Below are 25,724 nucleotides of genomic sequence, written 5' to 3'. Positions count from 1 at the left end.
ATGGGAAGGAGTTGGATATCACATCTCATGTTATAGGAAGGGTCTCAGGATTGGAATGGGAAGAAGTTGGATATCACATCTCATGCCATAGGAAGGGTCATCAGGTTTGGTATAAGCATTGAGATATCACATCTCTGCTCTCGGAAGGGTCTCAGGATAGGAATGGGAAGGACTTAGATATCACATCTCATACTATAGGGAGGGTCTCAGTTTTGATATTAGAAGCATTGAGATATCACATCTCATGCTATCGGAAGGGTCTCAGGATTGGAATGGGATGGAGTTGGATATCACATCTCAAGCTATCTCAGGATTGGAATGGGAAGGAGTTTGATATCACATCTCAAGCTATAGGAACGGTCTCAGGATTGGAAACGGAAGGATCTGGATTTCACATCTAATGTTATAGGATGGTTCTCATGTTTGGTTTTAGAAGCATTGAGATATCACATATGCTATCGGAAGGGTCTCAGGTTTGGAAAGGGAAGGATTTGGATTTCACATGTTATAGGATGGTTGTCAGGTTTGATTTTAGAAGCATTACGATATAAAATCTCATGCTATAGGAAGGGTCTCGGGTTTGGAATGGGAAGGAGTTGGATATCACATCTCATGCTAAAGGAAAGGTCTCAGGTTTGGAAGGGGAAGGATTTGTATCTCACATCTCATGTTTTAGATCGGGTCTCAGGTTTCGTATTAGAAGCATTGAGATATCACATCTCTGCTATCGGAAGGGTCTCAGGATTGGATTGGGAAGGAGTTGGATATCCCTTCTCATGTTATAGGAAGTGTCTCAAGATTGGAATGGGAAGGATTTGGATATTACATCTCTTGCTATAGGAAGGGTCTCGGGTTTTTTATTAGAAACATTGAGATATCACATCTCATGCTATAGGAAGGGTTTGAGGATTGGAATGGGAAGGATTTGGATATCACATCTCATGCTAAAGGAAGGGTCTCAGGTTTGGAAGGGGAAGGATTTGGATATCATATCTCATGTTATAGGACGGGTCCCAGGTTTGGTATTAGCAGCATTGAGATATCACATCTCATGGTATAGGAAGGGTCTCAGGATTGGAATGGGAAGGAGTTGGATATCCCTTCTCATGCTATAGGAAGGGTCTCAGGTTGGAATGGGAAAGAGTTGGATATCACATCTCATTATAGGAATGGTCTCAGGATTTGACTGGGAAGGATTTGGATATCACATCTTTTGCTATAGGAAGGTCTCAGGTTTTTTATTAGAAACATTGAGATATCACATCTCATGCTATAGGAAGGGTTTCAGGATTGGAATGGGAAGGGTTTGGATATCACATCTCATGCTAAAGGAAGGGTCTCAGGTTTGGAAGGGGAAGGATTTGGATATCACGTCTCATGTTATAGGAAGGAACTCAGGATTGAAATGGGAAGGAGTTGGATATCACATCTCATGCAATAGGAAGGGTCATCAGGTTTGGTATAAGCATTGAGATATCACATCTCTGCTATCGGAAGGGTCTCAGGATAGGAATGGGAAGGACTTAGATATCACATCTCATACTATAGGGAGGGTCTCAGTTTTGATATTAGAAGCATTGAGATATCATATCTCATGCTATCGGAAGGGTCTCAGGATTGGAATGGGATGGAGTTGGATATCACATCTCAAGCTATCTCAGGATTGGAATGGGAAGGAGTTTGATATCACATCTCAAGCTATAGGAAAGGTCTCAGGTTTGGAAGGGGAAGGATTAGGATCTCACATCTCATGTTTTAGGACGGGTCTCAGGTTTGGTATTAGAAGCATTGAGATATCACATCTCATGATATAGGAAGGGTCTCAGGATTGGAATCGGAAGGAGTTGGATATCACATCTCAAGCTATCTCAGGATTGGAATGGGAAGGAGTTTAATATCACACCTCAAGCTATAGGAAGGGTCTCAGGTTTGGAAAGGGAAGGATCTGGATTTCACATCTCATGTTATAGGATGGTTCTCATGTTTGGTTTTCGAAGCATTGAGATATCACATCTCATGCTATCGGAAGGGTCTCAGGTTTAGAAAGGGAAGGATTTGGATTTCACATGTTATAGGATGGTTCTCAGGTTTGGTTTTAGAAGCATTAAGATATAACATCTCATGCTATAGGAAGGGCCTCAGGTTTGGAATGGGAAGGAGTTGGATATGACATCTCATGTTAAAGGAAAGGTCTCAGGTTTGGAAGGGGAAGGATTTGGATCTCACATCTCATGTTTTAGGACGGGTCTCAGGTTTGGTATTAGAAGCATTGAGATATCACATCTCAAGGTATAGGAAGGGTCTCAGGATTAGAATGGGAAGGAGTTGGATATCACATTGAATGGGAAGGAGTTTGATATCACATCTGAAGCTATAGGAAGGGTCTCAGGTTTGGAAAGGGAATGATTTGGATTTCACATCTCATGTTATAGGATGGTTCTCATGTTTGGTTTTAGAAGCATTGAGCTATCACATCTCATGCTATAGGAAGAGTCTCAGGATTGGGATGGGAAGGAGTTGGATATCACATCTCATGCTAAAGGAAGGGTCTCAGGTTTGATAGAAGCAAAGGTTTGGAATGGGAAGGAGTTGGATATCACGTCTCATGTTATAGGAAGGGTCTCAGTATAGGAATGGGAAGGAGTTGGATATCACATCTCATGCTAAAGGAAGGGTCTCAGGTTTGATAGAAGCAAAGGTTTGGAATGGGAAGGAGTTGGATATCACGTCTCATGTTATAGGAAGGGTCTCAGTATTGGAATGGGAAGGAGTTGGATATCACATCTCATGCTAAAGGAAGGGTCTCAGGTTTGATAGAAGCAAAGGTTTGGAATGGGAAGGAGTTTGATATCACACCTCATGTTATAGGAAGGATCTCAGGTTTGGTATTAGAAGCATTGAGATATCACATCTCATGCTATATGAAGGGTCTCAGGATTGGAATGGGAAGGAGTTGGATATCACATCTCATGCTATAGGAAGGGTCTCAGGTTTGGTATATGCATTGAGATATCCCATCACATGCTATAGGAAGGGTCTCAGGATTGGAATCGGAAGGAGTTGTATATGACATCTCATGCCATAGGAAGGGTCACAGGTTTGGTATAAGCATTGAGATATCACATCTCTGCGATAGGAAGGGTCTCAGGTTTGAAAGGGGAAGGATTTGGATATCACATCTCATGTTATAGGACCGGTCTCAGGTTTGGTATTAGAAGCATTGAAATATCAAGTCTCATGGTATAGGACGGGTCTCAGAATTGGAATGGGAAGGAGTTGGATATCACATCTCAAGCTATAGGAAGCGTCTCATGATTGGAATGGGAAGGAGTTTGATATCACATCTCATGCCATGGTATGGGTCTGAGGTTTTGTAGAGGCATTGGGATATCACATCTCATGCTATCGGAAGGGTATCAGGATTGGATTTGGAAGGAGTTGGATATCCCATCTCATGCTATAGGAAGGGTCTAAGGTTGGAATGGGAAGGAGTTGGATATCACATCTCATGTTATAGGAAGGGTCTCAGGATTGGAATGGGAAGGACTTGGATATAACATCTCATTCTATAGGAAGGCTCTCAGGGTTGGAAGGGGAAGGAGTTGGATATCACATTTCATGTTAGAGGTAGGATCTCAGGTTTGGTATTAGAGGCATTGAGATGTCACATCTCATGCTATCAGAAGGGTCTCAGGATTGGAATGGGAAGGAGTTGGATATCACATCTAATGCTAAAGGGAGGGTCTAAGGTTTGGAAGGGGAAGGATTTGGATATCACATCTCATGTTATAGGAAGGGTCTCAGGTTTGGTATAAGCATTGAGATATCACATCTCTGCTATCGGAAGGGTCTCAGGATTGGAATGGGAAGGACTTGGATATTACAATTCATGTTATAGGAAAGGTCTCAGGTTTGGTATTAGAAGCATTGAGATATCACATCTCATGCTTTAGGAAGGGTTTCAGGATTGGAAAGGAAGGACTTGGATATCACATCTCATGTTATTGGAAGGGTCTCAGGTTTGGTATTATAAGCATTGAGATATCACATCTGAGGCTATAGGAAGGGTCTCATGAATGGCATGGGAAGGACTTGGATATCACATCTCATGATAAAGGAAGGGTCTAAGGTTTGGAAGGGGAAGGATTTGGATATCACATCTCATGTTATTGGACCGGTCTCAGGTTTGGTATTAGAAGCATTGAGATATCAAGTCTCATGGTATAGGACGGGAGTTTGATATCACATCTCATGCCATGGTATGGGTCTCAGGTTTTGTAGAAGCATTGGGATATCACATCTCATCTAAGGGTATCAGGATTGGAATTGGAGGGAGTTGGATATCCCATCTCATGCTATAGGAAGGGTCTCAGGTTGGAATGGGAAGGAGTTGGATATCACATCTCATGTTATAGGAAGGATCTCAGGATTGGAATGGGAAGGAGTTGGATATCACATCTCATGCTGTAGGAAGGCTCTCAGGTTTGGTATTAGAAGCATTGAGATATCGCATCTCATGCTATCGGAAGGGTCTCAGGTTTGGTATAAGCATTGAGATATCACATCTCTGCTATCAGAAGGGTCTCAGGATTGGAATGGGAAGGACTTGGATATTACAATTCATGTTATAGGAAAGGTCTCAGGTTTGGTATTAGAAGCATTGAGATATCACATCTCATGCTATAGGAAGGGTTTCAGGATTGGAATGGGAAGGACTTGGATATCACATCTCATGTTATTGGAAGGGTCTCAGGTTTGGTATTAGAAGCATTGAGATATCACATCTCATGCTATAGGAACGGTCTCAGGAATGGCATGGGAAGGAATTGGATATCACATCTCATGATAAAGGAAGGGTCTAAGGTTTGGAAGGGGAAGGATTTGGATATCACATCTCATGTTATTGGACCGGTCTCAGGTTTGGTATTAAAAGCATTGAGATATCAAGTCTCATGGTATAGGACGGGAGTTTGATATCACATCTCATGCCATGGTATGGGTCTCAGGTTTTGTAGAAGCATTGGGATATCACATCTCATGGAAGGGTATCAGGATTGGATTTGGAAGGAGTTGGATATCCCATCTCATGCTATAGGAAGGGTCTCAGGTTGGAATGGGAAGGAGTTGGATATCACATCTCATGCTATAGGAAGGGTCTCAGGATTGGAATGGGAAGGAGTTGGATATCACATCTGATGCTAAAGGAAGGGTGTCAGTTTTGGTAGAAGCATTGAGATATCACATCTCATGCTATAGGAAGGGTCTCAGGATTGGAATGGGAAGGAGTTGGATATCACATCTCATGCTAAAGGGAGGGTCTCAGGTTTGGAAGGGGAAGGATTTGGATATCACATCTCATGTTATAGGAAGGATCTCAGGTTTGGTTTTAGAAGCATTGAGATATCACATCTCATGCTATAGGAAGGGTCTCAGGATTGGAATGGGAAGGAGTTGGATATCGCATCTCATGTTATAGGAAGGATCTCAGGTTTGGTATTAGAAGCATTGAGATATCACATCTCATGCTATAGGAAGGGTCTCAGGATTGGAATGGGAAGGAGTTGGATATCACATCTGATGCTAAAGGAAGGGTCTCAGTTTTGGTAGAAGCATTGAGATATCACATCTCATGCTATAGGAAGGGTCTCAGGATTGGAATGGGAAGGAGTTGGATATCACATCTCATGCTATAGGAAGGGTCTCAGGTTTGGTATAAGCATTGAGATATCACTTCTCATGCTATAGGAAGGGTCTCAGGATTGGAATGGGAAGGACTTGGATATCACATCTCATGCTATAGGGAGGCTCTCAGGTTTGGGAAGGGAAGGATTTGGATTTCACATCTCATGTTATAGGATGGTTCTCATGTTTGGTTTTAGAAGCATTGAGATATCTCATCTCATGCTATCGGAAGGGTCTCAGGTTTGGAATGGGAAGGAGTTGGATATCACATCTCATGCCATAGGAAGGGTCATCAGGTTTGGTATAAGCATTGAGATATCACATCTCTGCTATCGGAAGGGTCTCAGGATAGGAATGGGAAGGACTTAGATATCACATCTCAAGCTATCTCAGGATTGGAATGGGAAGGAGTTTGATATCACATCTCAAGCTATAGGAATGGTCTCAGGTTTGGAAGGGGAAGGATTAGGATCTCACATCTCATGTTTTAGGACGGGTCTCAGGTTTGGTATTAGAAGCATTGAGATATCACATCTCATGGTATAGGAAGGGTCTCAGGATTGGAATGGGAAGGAGTTTGATATCAAATCTCAAGCTATAGGAAGGGTCTCATGTTTGGAAAGCTAAGGATCTGGATTTCACATCTCATGTTATAGGATAGTTCTCATGTTTGGTTTTCGAAGCATTGAGATATCACATCTCATGCTATCGGAAGGGTCTCAGGTTTAGAAAGGGAAGGATTTGGATTTCACATGTTATAGGATGGTTCTCAGGTTCTCAGGATATCACATCTCATGCTATAGGAAGGGTCCAATCCTGAAACCCTTCCTATAGCATGAGCTGTGATATCTCAATGCTTCTAATACCAAACCTGAGACCTTTCCTATAACATGAATTGTAATATCCAAGTCCTTCCCATTCCAATCCTGAGACCCTTCCGATAGCAGAGATGTGATAGCTCAATGCTTTTACCAAACCTGAGACCCTTCCGATAGCATGAGATGTGATATCTCAATGCTTCTAATACCAAACCTGAGATCCTTCCTATAACATGAGATGTGATATCCAAATCCTTCCCCTTCCAAACCTTAGACCCTCCCTTTAGCATGAGATGTGATATCCAACTCCTTCCCATTCCAATCCTGAGACCCTTCTGATAGCATGAGATGTGATATCTCAATGCCTCTAATACCAAACCTGAGATCCTACCTCTAACATGAAATGTGATATCCAACTCCTTCCCCTTCCAACCCTGAGAGCCTTCCTATAGAATGAGATGTTATATCCAAGTCCTTCCCATTCCAATCCTGAGACCCTTCCTATAAAATGAGATGTAATATCCAACTCCTTCCCATTCCAACCTTAGACCCTTCCTATAGCATGAGATGGGATATCCAACTCCTTCCAAATCCAATCCTGATACCCTTCCGATAGCATGAGATGTGATATCCCAATGCCTCTACAAAACCTGAGACCCATACCATGGCATGAGATGTGATATCAAACTCCTTCCCATTCCAATCCTGAGACCCTTGCTATAGCTTAAGATTTGATATCCAACTCCTTCCCATTCCAATTCCGAGACCCGTCCTATACCATGAGACTTGATATTTCAATGCTTCTAATACCAAACCTGAGACCGGTCCTATAACATGAGATGTCATATCCAAATCCTTCCCCTTCCAAACCTTAGACCCTTCCTATAGCAGAGATGTTATATCTCAATGCTTATACCAAACCTGTGACCCTTCCTATGGCAATAGATGTCATATACAACTCCTTCCGATTCCAATCCTGAGACCCTTCCTATAGCATGAGATGGGATATCTCAATGCTTATACCAAACCTGAGACCCTTCCTATAGCATGAGATGTGATATCCAACTACTTCCCATTCCAATCCTGAGACCCTTCATATAGCATGAGATGTGATATCTCAATGCTTCTAATACCAAACCTGAGATCCTTCCTATAACATGAGATGTGATATCCAACTCCTTCCCATTCCAAACCTTTGCTTCTATCAAACCTGAGACCCTTCCTTTAGCATGAGATGTGATATCCAACTCCTTCCCATTCCAATCCTGAGACCCTTCCTATAACATGAGACGTGATATCCAACTCCTTCCCATTCCAAACCTTTGCTTCTATCAAACCTGAGACCTTTCCTTTAGCATGAGATGTGATATCCAACTCCTTCCCATTCCAATCCTGAGACCCGTCCTAAAACATGAGATGTGAGATCCAAATCCTTCCCCTTCCAAACCCGAGACCTTTCCTTTAGCATGAGAAGTGATATCCAACTCCTTCCCATTCCAAACCTGAGTCCCTTCCTATAGCATGAGATGTTATATCTTAATGCTTCTAAAACCAAACCTGAGAACCATCCTATAACATGTGAAATCCAAATCCTTCCCTTTCTAAACCTGAGACCCTTCCGATAGCATGAGATGTGATATCTCAATGCTTCGAAAACCAAACATGAGAACTATCCTATAACATGAGATGTGAAATCCAGATCCTTAGCTTTCCAAACATGAGACCCTTCCTATAGCTTGAGATTTGATCTCAAACTCCTTCCCATTCCAATCCTGAGACCCTTCCTATACCATGAGATGTGATATCTCAATGCTTCTAATACCAAACCTGAGACCCGTCCTAAAACATGAGATGTGAGATCCTAATCCTTCCCCTTCCAAACCTGAGACCATTCCTATAGCTTGAGATGTGATATCAAACTCCTTCCCATTCCAATCCTGAGATAGCTTGAGATGTGATATCCAACTCCATCCCATTCCAATCCTGAGACCCTTCTGATAGCATGAGATATGATATCTCAATGCTTCTAATATCAAAACTGAGACCCTCCCTATAGTATGAGATGTGATATCTAAGTCCTTCCCATTCCTATCCTGAGACCCTTCCGATAGCAGAGATGTGATATCTCAATGCTTATACCAAACCTGATGACCCTTCCTATGGCATGAGATGTGATATCCAACTCCTTCCCATTCCAAACCTGAGACCCTTCCGATAGCATGAGATGAGATATCTCAATGCTTCTAAAACCAAACATGAGAACCATCCTATAACATGAGATGTGAAATCCAAATCCTTCCCTTCCCAAACGTGAGAGCCTCCCTATAGCATGAGATGTGATATCCAAGTCCTTCCCATTCCAATCCTGAGACCCTTCCTATAGCATGAGAAGTGATATCTCAATGCTTATACCAAACCTGAGACCCTTCCTATAGCATGAGATGTGATATCCAACTCCTTCCCATTCCAATCCTGAGACCCTTCCTATAGCATGAGATGTGATATCTCAATGCTTCTACCAAAACTGAGACCCTTCCTTTAGCATCAGATGTGATATCCAACTCCTTCCCATTCCAATCCTGAGACCCTTCCTATAGCATGAGATGTGATATCTCAATGCTTCTAATACCAAACCTGAGATCCTTCCTATAACATGAGATGCGATATCCAACTCCTTCCCATTCCAATCCTGAGACCCTTCCTATAGCATGAGATGTGATATCTCAATGCTTCTAAAACCAAACCTGAGATCCTTCCTATAACATGAGATGTGATATCCAAATCCTTCCCCTTCCAAACCTGAGACCCTCCCTTTAGCATGAGATGTGATATCCAACTCCTTCCCATTCCAATCCTGAGACCCTTCCTATAGCATGAGATGCGATATCTCAATGCTTCTACCAAAACTGACACCCTTCCTTTAGCATCAGATGTGATATCCAACTCCTTCCCATTCCAATCCTGAGACCCTTCCTATAGCATGAGATGTGATATCCAACTCCTTCCCATTCCAACCTGAGACCCTTCCTATAGCATGAGATGGGATATCCAACTCCTTCCAAATCCAATCCTGATACCCTTCCATGAGATGTGATATCCCAATGCTTCTACAAAACCTGAGACCCATACCATGGCATGAGATGTGATATCAAACTCCCGTCCTATACCATGAGACTTGATATCTCAATGCTTTTAATACCAAACCTGAGACCGGTCCAATAACATGAGATGTGATATCCAAATCCTTCCCCTTCCAAACCTTAGACCCTTCCTTTATCATGAGATGTGATATCCAATTCCTTCCCATGCCATTCCTGAGACCGTTCCTATAGCATGAGATGTGATATCTCAATGCTTCTAATACCAAACCTGAGACCCTTCCAATAACATGAGATGTGATATCCAAGTCCTTCCCATTCCAATCCTGAAACCCTTCCTATAGCATGAGATGTGATATCTCAAAGCTTCTAATACCAAACCTGAGACCTTTCCTATAACATGAATTGTAATATCCAAGTCCTTCCCATTCCAATCCTGAGACCCTTCTGATAGCAGAGATGTGATATCTCAATGCTTATACCAAACCTGAGACCCTTCCGATAGCATGAGATGCGATATCTCAATGCTTCTAATACCAAACCTGAGAGCCTTCCTACAGCATGAGATGTGATATCCAAGTCCTTCCCATTCCAATCCTGAGATCCTTCCTATAACATGAGATGTGATATCCAACTCCTTCCCATTCCAACCTGAGACCCTTCCTATAGCATGAGATGGGATATCCAACTCCCTCCAATTCCAATCCTGATACCCTTAGATGAGATGTGATATCCCAATGCTTCTACAAACCCTGAGACCCATACCATGGCATGAGATGTGATATCAAACTCCCGTCCTATACCATGAGACTTGATATCTCAATGCTTCTAATACCAAACCTGAGACCGGTCCAATAACATGAGATGTGATATCCAAATCCTTCCCCTTCCAAACCTTAGACCCTTCCTTTATCATGAGATGTGATATCCAAGTCCTTCCCATGCCATTCATGAGACCCTTCCTATAGCCTGAGATGTGATATCTCAATGCTTATAATACCAAACCTGAGACCCTTCCAATAACATGAGATGTGATATCCAAGTCCTTCCCATTCCAATCCTGAAACCCTTCCTAAAGCATGAGATGTGATATCTCAATGCTTCTAATACCAAACCTGAGACCTTTCCTATAACATGAATTGTAATATCCAAGTCCTTCCCATTCCAATCCTGAGACCCTTCCGATAGCAGAGATGTGATATCTCAATGCTTATACCAAACCTGAGACCCTTCCTATAACATGAGATGTGATATCCAAATCCTTCCCCTTCCAAACCTTAGACCCTCCCTTTAGCATTAGATGTGATATCCAACTCCTTCCCATTCCAATCCTGAGACCCTTCTGATAGCATGAGATGTGACATCTCAATGCCTCTAATACCAAACCTGAGATCCTACCTCTAACATGAAATGTGATATCCAACTCCTTCCCCTTCCAACCCTGAGAGCCTTCCTATAGAATGAGATGTTATATCCAAGTCCTTCCCATTCCAATCCTGAGACCCTTCCTATAACATGAGATGTGATATCCAACTCCTTCCCATTCCAACCTTAGACCCTTCCTATAGCATGAGATGGGATATCCAACTCCTTCCAAATCCAATCCTGATACCCTTCCGATAGCATGAGATGTGATATCCCAATGCCTCTACAAAACCTCAGACCCATACCATGGCATGAGATGTGATATCAAACTCCTTCCCATTCCAATCATGAGACGCTTCCTATAGCTTGAGATGTGATATCCAACTCCTTCCCATTCCAATTCTGAGACCCGTCCTATACCATGAGACTTGATATTTCAATGCTTCTAATACCAAACCTGAGACCGGTCCTATAACATGAGATGTGATATCCAAATCCTTCCCCTTTCAAACCTGAGACCCTTCCTATCGCAGAGATGTGATATCTCAATGCTTATACCAAACCTGTGACCCTTCCTATGGCATGAGATGTCATATACAACTCCTTCCGATTCCAATCCTGAGACCCTTCCTATAGCATGTGATGGGATATCTCAATGCATATACCAAACCTGAGACCCTTCCTATAGCATGAGATGTGATATCCAACTCCTTCCCATTCCAATCCTGAGACCCTTCATATAGCATGAGATGTGATATCTCAATGCTTCTAATACCAAACCTGAGATCCTTCCTATAACATGAGGTGTGATATCAAACTCCTTCCCATTCCAAACCTTTGCTTCTATCAAACCTGAGACCCTTCCTTTAGCATGAGATGTGATATCCAACTCCTTCCCATTCCAATACTGAGACCCTTCCTATAACATGAGACGTGATATCCAACTCCTTCCCATTATAAAACCTTTGCTTCTATCAAACCTGAGACCCTTCCTTTAGCATGAGATGTGATATCCAACTCCTTTCCCATTCCTATACTGAGACCGTTCCTATAACATGAGACGTGATATCCAACTCCTTCCCATTCCAAACCTTTGCTTCTATCAAACCTGAGACCCTTCCTTTAGCATGAGATGTGATATCCAACTCCTTCCCATCCCAATCCTGAGACTCTTCCTATAGCATGAGATGTGATAGCTCAATGCTTCTAAAACCAAACATGAGAACCATCCTATAACATGAGATGTGAAATCCAAATCATTCCCTTTCCAAACCTGAGACCCTTCCTATAGCTTCAGATGTGATATCAAACTCCTTCCCATTCAATGTGATATCCAACTCCTTCCCATTCTAATCCTGAGACCCTTCCTATACCTTGAGATGTGATATCTCAATGCTTCTAATACCAAACCTGAGACCCGTCCTAAAACATGAGATGTGAGATCCAAATCCTTCCCCTTCCAAACCTGAGACCTTTCCTTTAACATGAGATGTCATATCCAACTCCTTCCCATTCCAAACCTGAGGCCCTTCCTATAGCATGAGATGTTATATCTTAATGCTTCTAAAACCAAACCTGAGAACCATCCTATAACATGTGAAATCCAAATCCTTCCCTTTCTAAACCTGAGACCCTTCCGATAGCATGAGATGTGATATCTCAATGCTTCGAAAACCAAACATGAGAACCATCCTATAACATGAGATGTGAAATCCAGATCCTTCCCTTTCCAAACCTGAGACCCTTCCTATAGCTTGAGGTGTGATATTAAACTCCTTCCCATTCCAATCCTGAGATAGCTTGAGATGTGATATCCAACTCCTTCCGATTCCAATCCTGAGACCCTTCCTATATCATGAGATGTGATATCTCAATGCTTCTAATACCAAACCTGAGACCCGTCCTAAAACATGAGATGTGAGATCCTAATCCTTCCCCTTCCAAACCTGAGACCTTTCCTATAGCTTGAGATGTGATATCAAACTCCTTCCCATTCCAATCCTGAGATAGCTTGAGATGTGATATCCAACTCCATCCCATTCCAATCCTGAGACCCTTCCGATAGCATGAGATATGATATCTCAATGCTTCTAATATCAAAACTGAGACCCTCCCTATAGTATGAGATGTGATATCTAAGTCCTTCCCATTCCTATCCTGAGACCCTTCCGATAGCAGAGATGTGATATCTCAATGCTTATACCAAACCTGATGACCCTTCCTATTGCATGAGATGTGACATCCAACTCCTTCCCATTTCAATCCTGAGTTCCTTCCTATAACATGAGACGTGATATCCAACTCCTTCCCATTCCAATCCTGAGACTCTTCCTATAGCATGAGATGTGATATCTCAATGCTTCTAATACCAAACCTGGGACCAGTCCTATAACATGAGATATGATATCCAAATCCTTCCCCTTCCAAACCTGAGACCCTTCCTTTAGCATGAGATGTGATATCCAAACCCTTCCCATTCCAATCCTGAAACCCTTCCTATAGCATGAGATGTGATATCTCAATGTTTCTAATAAAAAACCTGAGACCTTCCTATAGCAAAAGATGTGATATCCAAATCCTTCCCAGTCAAATCCTGAGACCATTCCTATAATGAGATGTGATATCCAACTCTTTCCCATTCCAACCTGAGACCCTTCCTATAGCATGAGAAGGGATATCCAACTCCTTCCCATTCCAATCCTGAGACCCTTCCTATACCATGAGATGTGATATCTCAATGCTGCTAATACCAAACCTGGGACCCGTCCTATAACATGAGATATGATATCCAAATCCTTCCCCTTCCAAACCTGAGACCCTTCCTTTAGCATGAGATGTGATATCCAAATCCTTCCCATTCCAATCCTCAAACCCTTCCTATAGCATGAGATGTGATATCTCAATGTTTCTAATAAAAAACCCGAGACCCTTCCTATAGCAAGAGATGTAATATCCAAATCCTTCCCATTCCAATCTTGAGACACTTCCTATAACATGAGAAGGGATATCCAACTCCTTCCCAATCCAATCCTGAGACCCTTCCGATAGCAGAGATGTGATATCTCAATGCTTCTAATACGAAACCTGAGACCCGATCTAAAACATGAGATGTGAGATACAAATCCTTCCCCTTCCAAACCTGAGACCTTTCCTTTAGCATGAGATGTGATATCCAACTCCTTCCCATTCCAAACCCGAGACCCTTCCTATAGCATGAGATTTTATATCGTAATGCTTCTAAAACCAAACCTGACAACCATCCTATAACATGTGAAATCCAAATCCTTCCCTTTCCAAACCTGAGACCCTTCCGATAGCATATGTGATATCTCAATGCTTCTAAAACCAAACATGAGAACCATCCTATAACATTAGATGTGAAATCCAGATCCTTCCGTTTCCAATCCTGAGACCGTTCCTATAGCTTGAGATGTGATATCAAACTCCTTCCCATTCCAATCCTGAGATAGCTTGAGATGTGATATCCAACTCCATCCCATTCCAATCCTGAGACCCTTCCGATAGCATGAGATGTGATATCTCAATGCTTCTAATATCAAAACTGAGACCCTCCCTATAGTATGAGATGTGATATCTAAGTCCTTCCCATTCCTATCCTGAGACCCTTCCGAGAGCAGAGATGTGATATCTCAATGCTTATACCAAACCTGATGACCCTTCCTATGGCATGAGATGTGATATCCAACTGCTTCCCATTCCAATCCTGAGACCCTTCCTATAACATGAGATGTGATATCCAACTCCTTCCCATTCCAATCCTGAGACTCTTCCAGTAGCATGAGATGTGATATCTCAATGCTTCTAATACCAAACATGGGACCAGTCATATAGCATGAGATATGATATCCAAATCCTTCCCCTTCCAAACCTGAGACCCTTCCTTTAGCATGAGATGTGATATCCAATTCCTTCCCATTCCAACCTGCGATCCTTCCTATAGCATGAGAAGGGATATCCAACTCCTTCCCAATCCAATCCTGAGACCCTTCCAATAGCAGAGATGTGATATCTCAATGCTTATACCAAACCTGAGACCCTTCCTATAGCATGAGATGTGATATCCAACTCCTTCCCATTCCAATCCTGAGACCCTTCCTATAGCATGAGATGTGATATCTCAATGCTTCTACCAAAACTGAGACCCTTCCTTTAGCATCAGATGTGATATCCAACTCCTTCCCATTCCAATCCTGAGACCCTTCCTATAGCATGAGATGTGATATCTCAATGCCTCTATTAAACCTGAGACTCTTCCTTTAGCATGAGATGTGATATCCAAATCCTTCACATTCCAATCCTGAGACCCTTCCTATAGCATATGTGATATCTCAATGCTTCTAAAACCAAACATGAGAACCATCCTATAACATGAGATGTGAAATCCAAATCCTTCCCTTCCCAAATCTGAGACCCTTCTTATAGCTTGAGATGTGATATCTCAATGCTTCTAATACCAAACCTGAGACCCGTCCTAAAACATGAGATGTGAGATCCAAATCCTTCCCCTTCCAAACCTGACACCTTTCCTTTAGCATGAGATGTGATATCCAACTCCTTCCCATTCCAAACCTGAGACCCTTCCTATACCATGAGATGTTATATCTTAATGCTTCTAAAACCAAACCTGAGACCTTTCCTATAACATGAATTGTAATATCCAAGTCCTTCCCATTCCAATCCTGAGACCCTTCCGATAGCAGAGATGTGATATCGCAATGCTTATACCAAACCTGAGACCCTTCCGATAGCATGAGATGTGATATCTCAATGCTTCTAATACCAAACCTGAAATCCTTCCTATAACATGAGATGTGATATCCAAATCCTTCCCCTTCCAAACCTTAGACCCTCCCTTTAGCATGAGATGTGATATCCAACTCCTTCCCATTCCAATCCTGAGACCCTTCTGATAGCATGAGATGTGATATCTCAATGCCTCTAATACCAAACCTGAGATCCTACCTCTAACATGAAATGTGATATCCAACTCCTTCCCCTTCCACCCCTGAGAGCCTTCCTATAGAATGAGATGTTATATCCAAATCCTTCCCCTTCCAAACCTTAGACCCTCCCTTTAGCATGAGATGTGATATCCAACTCCTTCCCATTCCAATCCTGAGACCCTTCTGATAGCATGAGATGTGATATCTCAATGCCTCTAATACCAAACCTGAGATCCTACCTCTAACATGAAATGTGATATCCAACTCCTTCCCCTTCCACCCCTGAGAGCCTTCCTATAGAATGAGATGTTATATCCAAGTCCTTCCCATTCCAATCCTGAGACCCTTCCTATAACATGAGATGTGATATCCAACTCCTTCCCATTCCAACCTTAGACCCTTCCTATAGCATGAGATGGGATATCCAACTCCTTCCAAATCCAATCCTGATACCCTTCCGATAGCATGAGATGTGATATCCCAATGCCTCTACAAAACCTGAGACCCATACCATGGCATGAGATGTGATTTCAAACTCCTTCCCATTCCAATCCTGAGACCCTTCCTATAGCTTGAGATGTGATATCCAACTCCTTCCCATTCCAATTCTGAGACCCGTCCTATACCATGAGACTTGATATTTCAATGCTTCTAATACCAAACCTGAGACCGGTCCTATAACATGAGATGTGATATCCAAATCCTTCCCCTTCCAAACCTTAGACCCTTCCTATAGCAGAGATGTGATATCTCAATGCTTATTCCAAACCTGTGACCCTTCCTATGGCATGAGATGTCATATACAACTCCTTCCGATTCCAATCCTGAGACCCTTCCTATAGCATGAGATGGGATATCTCAATGCTTATACCAAACCTGAGACCCTTCCTATAGCATGAGATCTGATATCCAACTACTTCCCATTCCAATCCTGAGACCCTTCATATAGCTTGAGATGTGATATCTCAATGCTTCTAATACCAAACCTGAGATCCTTCCTATAACATGAGGTGTGATATCAAACTCCTTCCCATTCCAAACCTTTGCTTCTATCAAACCTGAGACCCTTCCTTTAGCATGAGATGTGATATCCAACTCCTTCCCATTCCAATCCTGAGACCCTTCCTATAACATGAGACGTGATATCCAACTCCTTCCCATTCCAAACCTTTGCTTCTATCAAACCTGAGACCCTTCCTTTAGCATGAGATGTGATATCCAACTCCTTCCCATTCCAATCCTGAGACCCGTCCTAAAACATGAGATGTGAGATCCAAATCCTTCCCCTTCCAAACCTGAGACCTTTCCTTTAGCATGAGAAGTGATATCCAACTCCTTCCCATTCCAAACCTGAGACCCTTCCTATAGCATGAGATGTTATATCTTAATGCTTCTAAAACCAAACCTGAGAACCATCCTATAACATGTGAAATCCAAATCCTTCCCTTTCTAAACCTGAGACCCTTCCGATAGCATGAGATGTGATATCTCAATGCTTCGAAAACCAAACATGAGAACCATCCTATAACATGAGATGTGAAATCCAGATCCTTCCCTTTCCAAACATGAGACCCTTCCTATAGCTTGAGATTTGATATCAAACTCCTTCCCATTCCAATTCTGAGACCCTTCCTATACCATGAGATGTGATATCTCAATGCTTCTAATACCAAACCTGAGACCCGTCCTAAAACATGAGATGTGAGATCCTAATCCTTCCCCTTCCAAACCTGAGACCATTCCTATAGCTTGAGATGTGATATCAAACTCCTTCCCATTCCAATCCTGAGATAGCTTGAGATGTGATATCCAACTCCATCCCATTCCAATCCTGAGACCCTTCTGATAGCATGAGATATATCTCAATGCTTCTAATATCAAAACTGAGACCCTCCCTATAGTATGAGATGTGATATCTAAGTCCTTCCCATTCCTATCCTGAGACCCTTCCGATAGCAGAGATGTGATATCTCAATGCTTATACCAAACCTGATGACCCTTCCTATGGCATGAGATGTGATATCCAACTCCTTCCCATTCCAAACCTGAGACCCTTCCGATAGCATGAGATGAGATATCTCAATGCTTCTAAAACCAAACATGAGAACCATCCTATAACATGAGATGTGAAATCCAAATCCTTTCCTTCCCAAACCTGAGAGCCTCCCTATAGCATGAGATGTGATATCCAAGTCCTTCCCATTCCAATCCTGAGACCCTTCCTATAGCATGAGAAGTGATATCTCAATGCTTATACCAAACCTGAGACCCTTCCTATAGCATGAGATGTGATATCCAACTCCTTCCCATTCCAATCCTGAGACCCTTCCTATAGCATGAGATGTGATATCTCAATGCTTCTACCAAAACTGAGACCCTTCCTTTAGCATCAGATGTGATATCCAACTCCTTCCCATTCCAATCCTGAGACCCTTCCTATAGCATGAGATGTGATATCTCAATGCTTCTAATACCAAACCTGAGATCCTTCCTATAACATGAGATGCGATATCCAACTCCTTCCCATTCCAATCCTGAGACCCTTCCTATAGCATGAGATGTGATATCTCAATGCTTCTAAAACCAAACCTGAGATCCTTCCTATAACATGAGATGTGATATCCAAATCCTTCCCCTTCCAAACCTGAGACCCTCCCTTTAGCATGAGATGTGATATCCAACTCCTTCCCATTCCAATCCTGAGACCCTTCCTATAGCATGAGATGTGATATCTCAATGCTTCTACCAAAACTGACACCCTTCCTTTAGCATCAGATGTGATATCCAACTCCTTCCCATTCCAATCCTGAGACCCTTCCTATAGCATGAGATGTGATATCCAACTCCTTCACATTCCAACCTGAGACCCTTCCTATAGCATGAGATTGGATATCCAACTCCTTCCAAATCCAATCCTGATACCCTTCCATGAGATGTGATATCCCAATGCTTCTACAAAACCTGAGACCCATACCATGGCATGAGATGTGATATCAAACTTCCGTCCTATACCATGAGACTTGATATCTCAATGCTTCTAATACCAAACCTGAGACCGGTCAAATAACATGAGATGTGATATCCAAATCCTTCCCCTTCCAAACCTTAGACCCTTCCTTTATCATGAGATGTGATATCCAAGTCCTTCCCGTGCCATTCCTGAGACCCTTCCTATAGCCTGAGATGTGATATCTCAATGCTTCTAATACCAAACCTGAGACCCTTCCAATAACATGAGATGTGATATCCAAGTCCTTCCCATTCCAATCCTGAAACCCTTCCTAAAGCATGAGATGTGATATCTCAATGCTTCTAATACCAAACCTGAGACCCTTCCAATAACATGAGATGTGATATCCAACTCCTTCCCATTCCAATCCTGAGACCCTTCTGATAGCATGAGATGTGACATCTCAATGCCTCTAATACCAAACCTGAGATCCTACCTCTAACATGAAATGTGATATCCAACTCCTTCCCCTTCCAACCCTGAGAGCCTTCCTATAGAATGAGATGTTATATCCAAGACCTTCCCATTCCAATCCTGAGACCCTTCCTATAACATGAGATGTGATATCCAACTCCTTCCCATTCCAACCTTAGACCCTTCCTATAGCATGAGATGGGATATCCAACTCCTTCCAAATCCAATCCTGATACCCTTCCGATAGCATGAGATGTGATATCCCAATGCCTCTACAAAACCTCAGACCCATACCATGGCATGAGATGTGATATCAAACTCCTTCCCATTCCAATCATGAGACGCTTCCTATAGCTTGAGATGTGATATCCAACTCCTTCCCATTCCAATTCTGAGACCCGTCCTATACCATGAGTCTTGATATTTCAATGCTTCTAATACCAAACCTGAGACCGGTCCTATAACATGAGATGTGATATCCAAATCCTTCCCCTTCCAAACCTGAGACCCTTCCTATAGCAGAGATGTGATATCTCAATGCTTATACCAAACCTGTGACCCTTCCTATGGCATGAGATGTCATATACAACTCCTTCCGATTCCAATCCTGAGACCCTTCCTATAGCATGTTATGGGATATCTCAATGCATATACCAAACCTGAGACCCTTCCTATAGCATGAGATGTGATATCCAACTCCTTCCCATTCCAATCCTGAGACCCTTCATATAGCATGAGATGTGATATCTCAATGCTTCTAATACCAAACCTGAGATCCTTCCTATAACATGAGACGTGATATCCAACTCCTTCCCATTCCAAACCTTTGCTTCTATCAAACCTGAGTCCCTTCCTTTAGCATGAGATGTGATATCCAACTCCTTCCCATTCCAATCCTGAGACCCTTCCTATAGCATGAGATGTGATATCTCAATGCTTCTACCAAAACTGAGACCCTTCCTTTAGCATCAGATGTGATATCCAACTCCTTCCCATTCCAATCCTGAGACCCTTCCTATAGCATGAGATGTGATATCTCAATGCTTCTAATACCAAACCTGAGATCCTTCCTATAACATGAGATGCGATATCCAACTCCTTCCCATTCCAATCCTGAGACCCTTCCTATAGCATGAGATGTGATATCTCAATGCTTCTAAAACCAAACCTGAGATCCTTCCTATAACATGAGATGTGATATCCAAATCCTTCCCCTTCCAAACCTGAGACCCTCCCTTTAGCATGAGATGTGATATCCAACTCCTTCCCATTCCAATCCTGAGACCCTTCCTATAGCATGAGATGTGATATCTCAATGCTTCTACCAAAACTGACACCCTTCCTTTAGCATCAGATGTGATATCCAACTCCTTCCCATTCCAATCCTGAGACCCTTCCTATAGCATGAGATGTGATATCCAACTCCTTCCCATTCCAACCTGAGACCCTTCCTATAGCATGAGATGGGATATCCAACTCCTTCCAAATCCAATCCTGATACCCTTCCATGATATGTGATATCCCAATGCTTCTACAAAACCTGAGACCCATACCATGGCATGAGATGTGATATCAAACTCCCGTCCTATACCATGAGACTTGATATCTCAATGCTTCTAATACCAAACCTGAGACCAGTCCAATAACATGAGATGTGATATCCAAATCCTTCCCCTTCCAAACCTTAGACCCTTCCTTTATCATGAGATGTGATATCCAAGTCATTCCCATGCCATTCCTGAGACCCTTCCAATAGCCTGAGATGTGATATCTCAATGCTTCTAATACCAAACCTGAGTCCCTTCCTTTAGCATGAGATGTGATATCCAACTCCTTCCCATTCCAATCCTGAGACCCTTCCTATAGCATGAGATGTGATATCTCAATGCTTCTACCAAAACTGAGACCCTTCCTTTAGCATCAGATGTGATATCCAACTCCTTCCCATTCCAATCCTGAGACCCTTCCTATAGCATGAGATGTGATATCTCAATGCTTCTAATACCAAACCTGAGATCCTTCCTATAACATGAGATGCGATATCCAACTCCTTCCCATTCCAATCCTGAGACCCTTCCTATAGCATGAGATGTGATATCTCAATGCTTCTAAAACCAAACCTGAGATCCTTCCTATAACATGAGATGTGATATCCAAATCCTTCCCCTTCCAAACCTGAGACCCTCCCTTTAGCATGAGATGTGATATCCAACTCCTTCCCATTCCAATCCTGAGACCCTTCCTATAGCATGAGATGTGATATCTCAATGCTTCTACCAAAACTGACACCCTTCCTTTAGCATCAGATGTGATATCCAACTCCTTCCCATTCCAATCCTGAGACCCTTCCTATAGCATGAGATGTGATATCCAACTCCTTCCCATTCCAACCTGAGACCCTTCCTATAGCATGAGATGGGATATCCAACTCCTTCCAAATCCAATCCTGATACCCTTCCATGATATGTGATATCCCAATGCTTCTACAAAACCTGAGACCCATACCATGGCATGAGATGTGATATCAAACTCCCGTCCTATACCATGAGACTTGATATCTCAATGCTTCTAATACCAAACCTGAGACCAGTCCAATAACATGAGATGTGATATCCAAATCCTTCCCCTTCCAAACCTTAGACCCTTCCTTTATCATGAGATGTGATATCCAAGTCATTCCCATGCCATTCCTGAGACCCTTCCTATAGCCTGAGATGTGATATCTCAATGCTTCTAATACCAAACCTGAGACCCTTCCAATAACATGAGATGTGATATCCAAGTGCTTCCCATTCCAATCCTGAAACCCTTCCTAAAGCATGAGATGTGATATCTCAATGCTTCTAATACCAAACCTGAGACCTTATCTATAAAATGAATTGTAATATCCAAGTCCTTCCCATTCCAATCCTGAGACCCTTCCTATAGCAGAGATGTGATATCTCAATGCTTATACCAAACCTGTGACCCTTCCTATGGCATGAGATGTCATATACAACTCCTTCCGATTCCAATCCCGAGACCCTTCCTATAGCATGTGATGGGATATCTCAATGCTTATACCAAACCTGAGACCCTTCCTATAGCATGGGATGTGATATCCAACTCCTTCCCATTCCAATCCTGAGACCCTTCAGATAGCATGAGATGTGATATCTCAATGCTTCTAATACCAAACCTGAGATCCTTCCTATAACATGAGGTGTGATATCAAACTCCTTCCCATTCCAAACCTTTGCTTCTATCAAACCTGAGACCCTTCCTTTAGCATGAGATGTGATATCCAACTCCTTCCCATTCCAATCCTGAGACCCTTCCTATAACATGAGACGTGATATCCAACTCCTTCCCATTCCAAACCTTTGCTTCTACCAAAACTGAGACCCTTCCTTTAGCATCAGATGTGATATCTAACTCCTTCCCATTCCAATCCTGAGACCCTTCCTATAGCATGAGATGTGACATCTCAATGCTTCTAATACCAAACCTGAGAGCCTTCCTACAGCATGAGATGTGATATCCAAGTCCTTCCCATTCCAATCCTGAGATCCTTCCTATAACATGAGATGTGATATCCAACTCCTTCCCATTCCAACCTGAGACCCTTCCTATAGCATGAGATGGGATATCCAACTCCTTCCAAATCCAATCCTGATACCTTTCCATGAGATGTGATATCCCAATGCTTCTACAAAACCTGAGACCCATACCATGTCATGAGATGTGATATCAAACTCCCGTCCTATACCATGAGACTTGATATCTCAATGCTTCTAATACCAAACCTGAGACCGGTCCAATAACATGAGATGTGATATCCTAATCCTTCCCCTTCCAAACCTTAGACCCTTCCTTTATCATGAGATGTGATATCCAAGTCCTACCCATGCCATTCCTGAGACCCTTCCTATAGCATGAGATGTGATATCCAACTTCTTCCCATCCCAATCCTGAGACACTTCCGATTGCAGAGATGCAATATCTCAATGCTTATACCAAACCTGAGACTCTTCCTATAACATGAGATGTGATATCCAACTCCTTCCCGTTCCAAACCTGAGACCCTTCCTATAGCATGAGATGTGATATCCAACTCCTTCTGATTCCAATCCTGAGACCCTTCCGATAGCATGAGATGTGATATCTCAATGCTTCTAATACCAAACCTGAGATCCTTCCTATAACATGTGATGTGATATCCAAATCCTTCCCCTTCCAAACCTGAGACCCTCCCTTTAGCATGAGATGTGCTATCCAACTCCTTCCCGTTCCAAACCTGAGACCCTTCCTATAGCATGAGATGTGATATCCAACTCCTTCCGATTCCAATCCTGAGACCCTTCCGATAGCATGAGATGTGATATCTCAATGCTTCTAATACCAAACCTGAGACCCTTCCAATAACATGAGATGTGATATCCAAGTCCTTCCCATTCCAATCCTGAAACCCTTCCTATAGCATGAGATGTGATAGCTCAATGCTTCTAATACCAGCCCTGAGACCTTTCCTATAACATGAATTGTAATATCCAAGTCCTTCCAATTCCAATCCTGAGACCCTTCCGATAGCAGAGATGTGATATCTCAATGCTTATACCAAACCTGAGACCCTTCCGATAGCATGAGATGTGATATCTCAATGCTTCTAATACCAAACCTGAGATCCTTCCTATAACATGAGATGTGATATCCAAATCCTTCCCCTTCCAAACCTTAGACCCTCCCTTTAGCATGAGATGTGATATCCAACTCCTTCCCATTCCAATCCTGAGACCCTTCTGATAGCATGAGATGTGACATCTCAATGCCTCTAATACCAAACCTGAGATCCTACCTCTAACATGAAATGTGATATCCAACTCCTTCCCCTTCCAACCCTGAGAGCCTTCCTATAGCTTGAGATGTGATATCCAACTCCTTCCCATTCCAATTCTGAGACCCGCCCTACACCATGAGACTTGATATCTCAATGCTTCTACCAAACCTGAGACCCTTCCAATAGCATGAGATGTGATATCCAACTCCTTCCCATTCCAATCCTGAGACCCTTCCTATAGCATGAGATGTGATATCTCAATGCTTCTTCCAAAACTGAGGCCCTTCCTTTAGCATCAGATGTGATATCCAACTCCTTCCAATTCCAATCCTGAGACCCTTCCTATAGCATGTGATGTGATATCTCAATGCTTCTAATACCAAACCTGAGATCCTTCCTATAACATGAGATGCGATATCCAACTCCTTCCCATTCCAATCCTGAGACCCTTCCTATAGCATGAGATGTGATATCTCAATGCTTCTAATACCAAACCTGAGATCCTTCCTATAACATGAGATGTGATATCCAAATCCTTCCCCTTCCAAACCTGAGACCCTCCCTATAGCATGAGATGTGATATCCAACTCCTTCAAATTCCAATCCTGAGACCCTTCCTATAGCATGAGATGTGATATCTCAATGCTTCTAATACCAAACCTGAGAGCCTTCCTATAGCATGAGATGGGATATCCAACTCCTTCCAAATCCAATCCTGATACCCTTCCATGAGATGTGATATCCCAATGCTTCTAAAAAACCTGAGACCCATACCATGGCATGAGATGTGATATCAAACTCCCGTCCTATACCTTGAGACTTGATATCTCAATGCTTCTAATACCAAACCTGAGATCGGTCCAATAACATGAGATGTGATATCCAAATCCTTCCCCTTCCAAACCTTCGACCCTTCCTTTATCATGAGATGTGATATCCAAGTCCTTCCCATGCCATTCCTGAGACCCTTCCTATAGCATGAGATGTGATATCTCAATGCTTCTAATACCAAACCTGAGACCCTTCCTATAACATGAGATGTGATATCCAAGTCCTTCCCATTCCAATCCTGAAACCCTTCCTATAGCATGAGCTGTGATATCTCAATGCTTCTAATACCAAACCTGAGACCTTTCCTATAACATGAATTGCAATATCCAAGTCCTTCCCATTCCAATCCTGAGACCCTTCCGATAGCAGAGATGTGATATCTCAATGCTTATACCAAACCTGAGACCCTTCCTATAGCATGAGATTTTATATCTTAATGCTTCTAAAACCAAACCTGACAACCATCCTATAACATGTGACATCCAAATCCTTCCCTTTCCAAACCTGAGACCCTTCCGATAGCATATGTGATATCTCAATGCTTCTAAAACCAAACATGAGAACCATCCTATAACATTAGATGTGAAATCCAGATCCTTCCGTTTCCAATCCTGAGACCGTTCCTATAGCTTGAGATGTGATATCAAACTCCTTCCCATTCCAATCCTGAGATAGCTTGAGATGTGATATCCAACTCCATCCCATTCCAATCCTGAGACCCTTCCG

Source organism: Ambystoma mexicanum, chromosome 9, assembly GCF_040938575.1.
Source record: "Ambystoma mexicanum isolate Mex_15411 chromosome 9, UKY_AmexF1_1, whole genome shotgun sequence".
NCBI lineage: Eukaryota > Metazoa > Chordata > Amphibia > Caudata > Ambystomatidae > Ambystoma > Ambystoma mexicanum.
The sequence above is the reverse complement of the archived record's forward strand: the minus strand, read 5'-3'. Positions refer to the sequence as shown.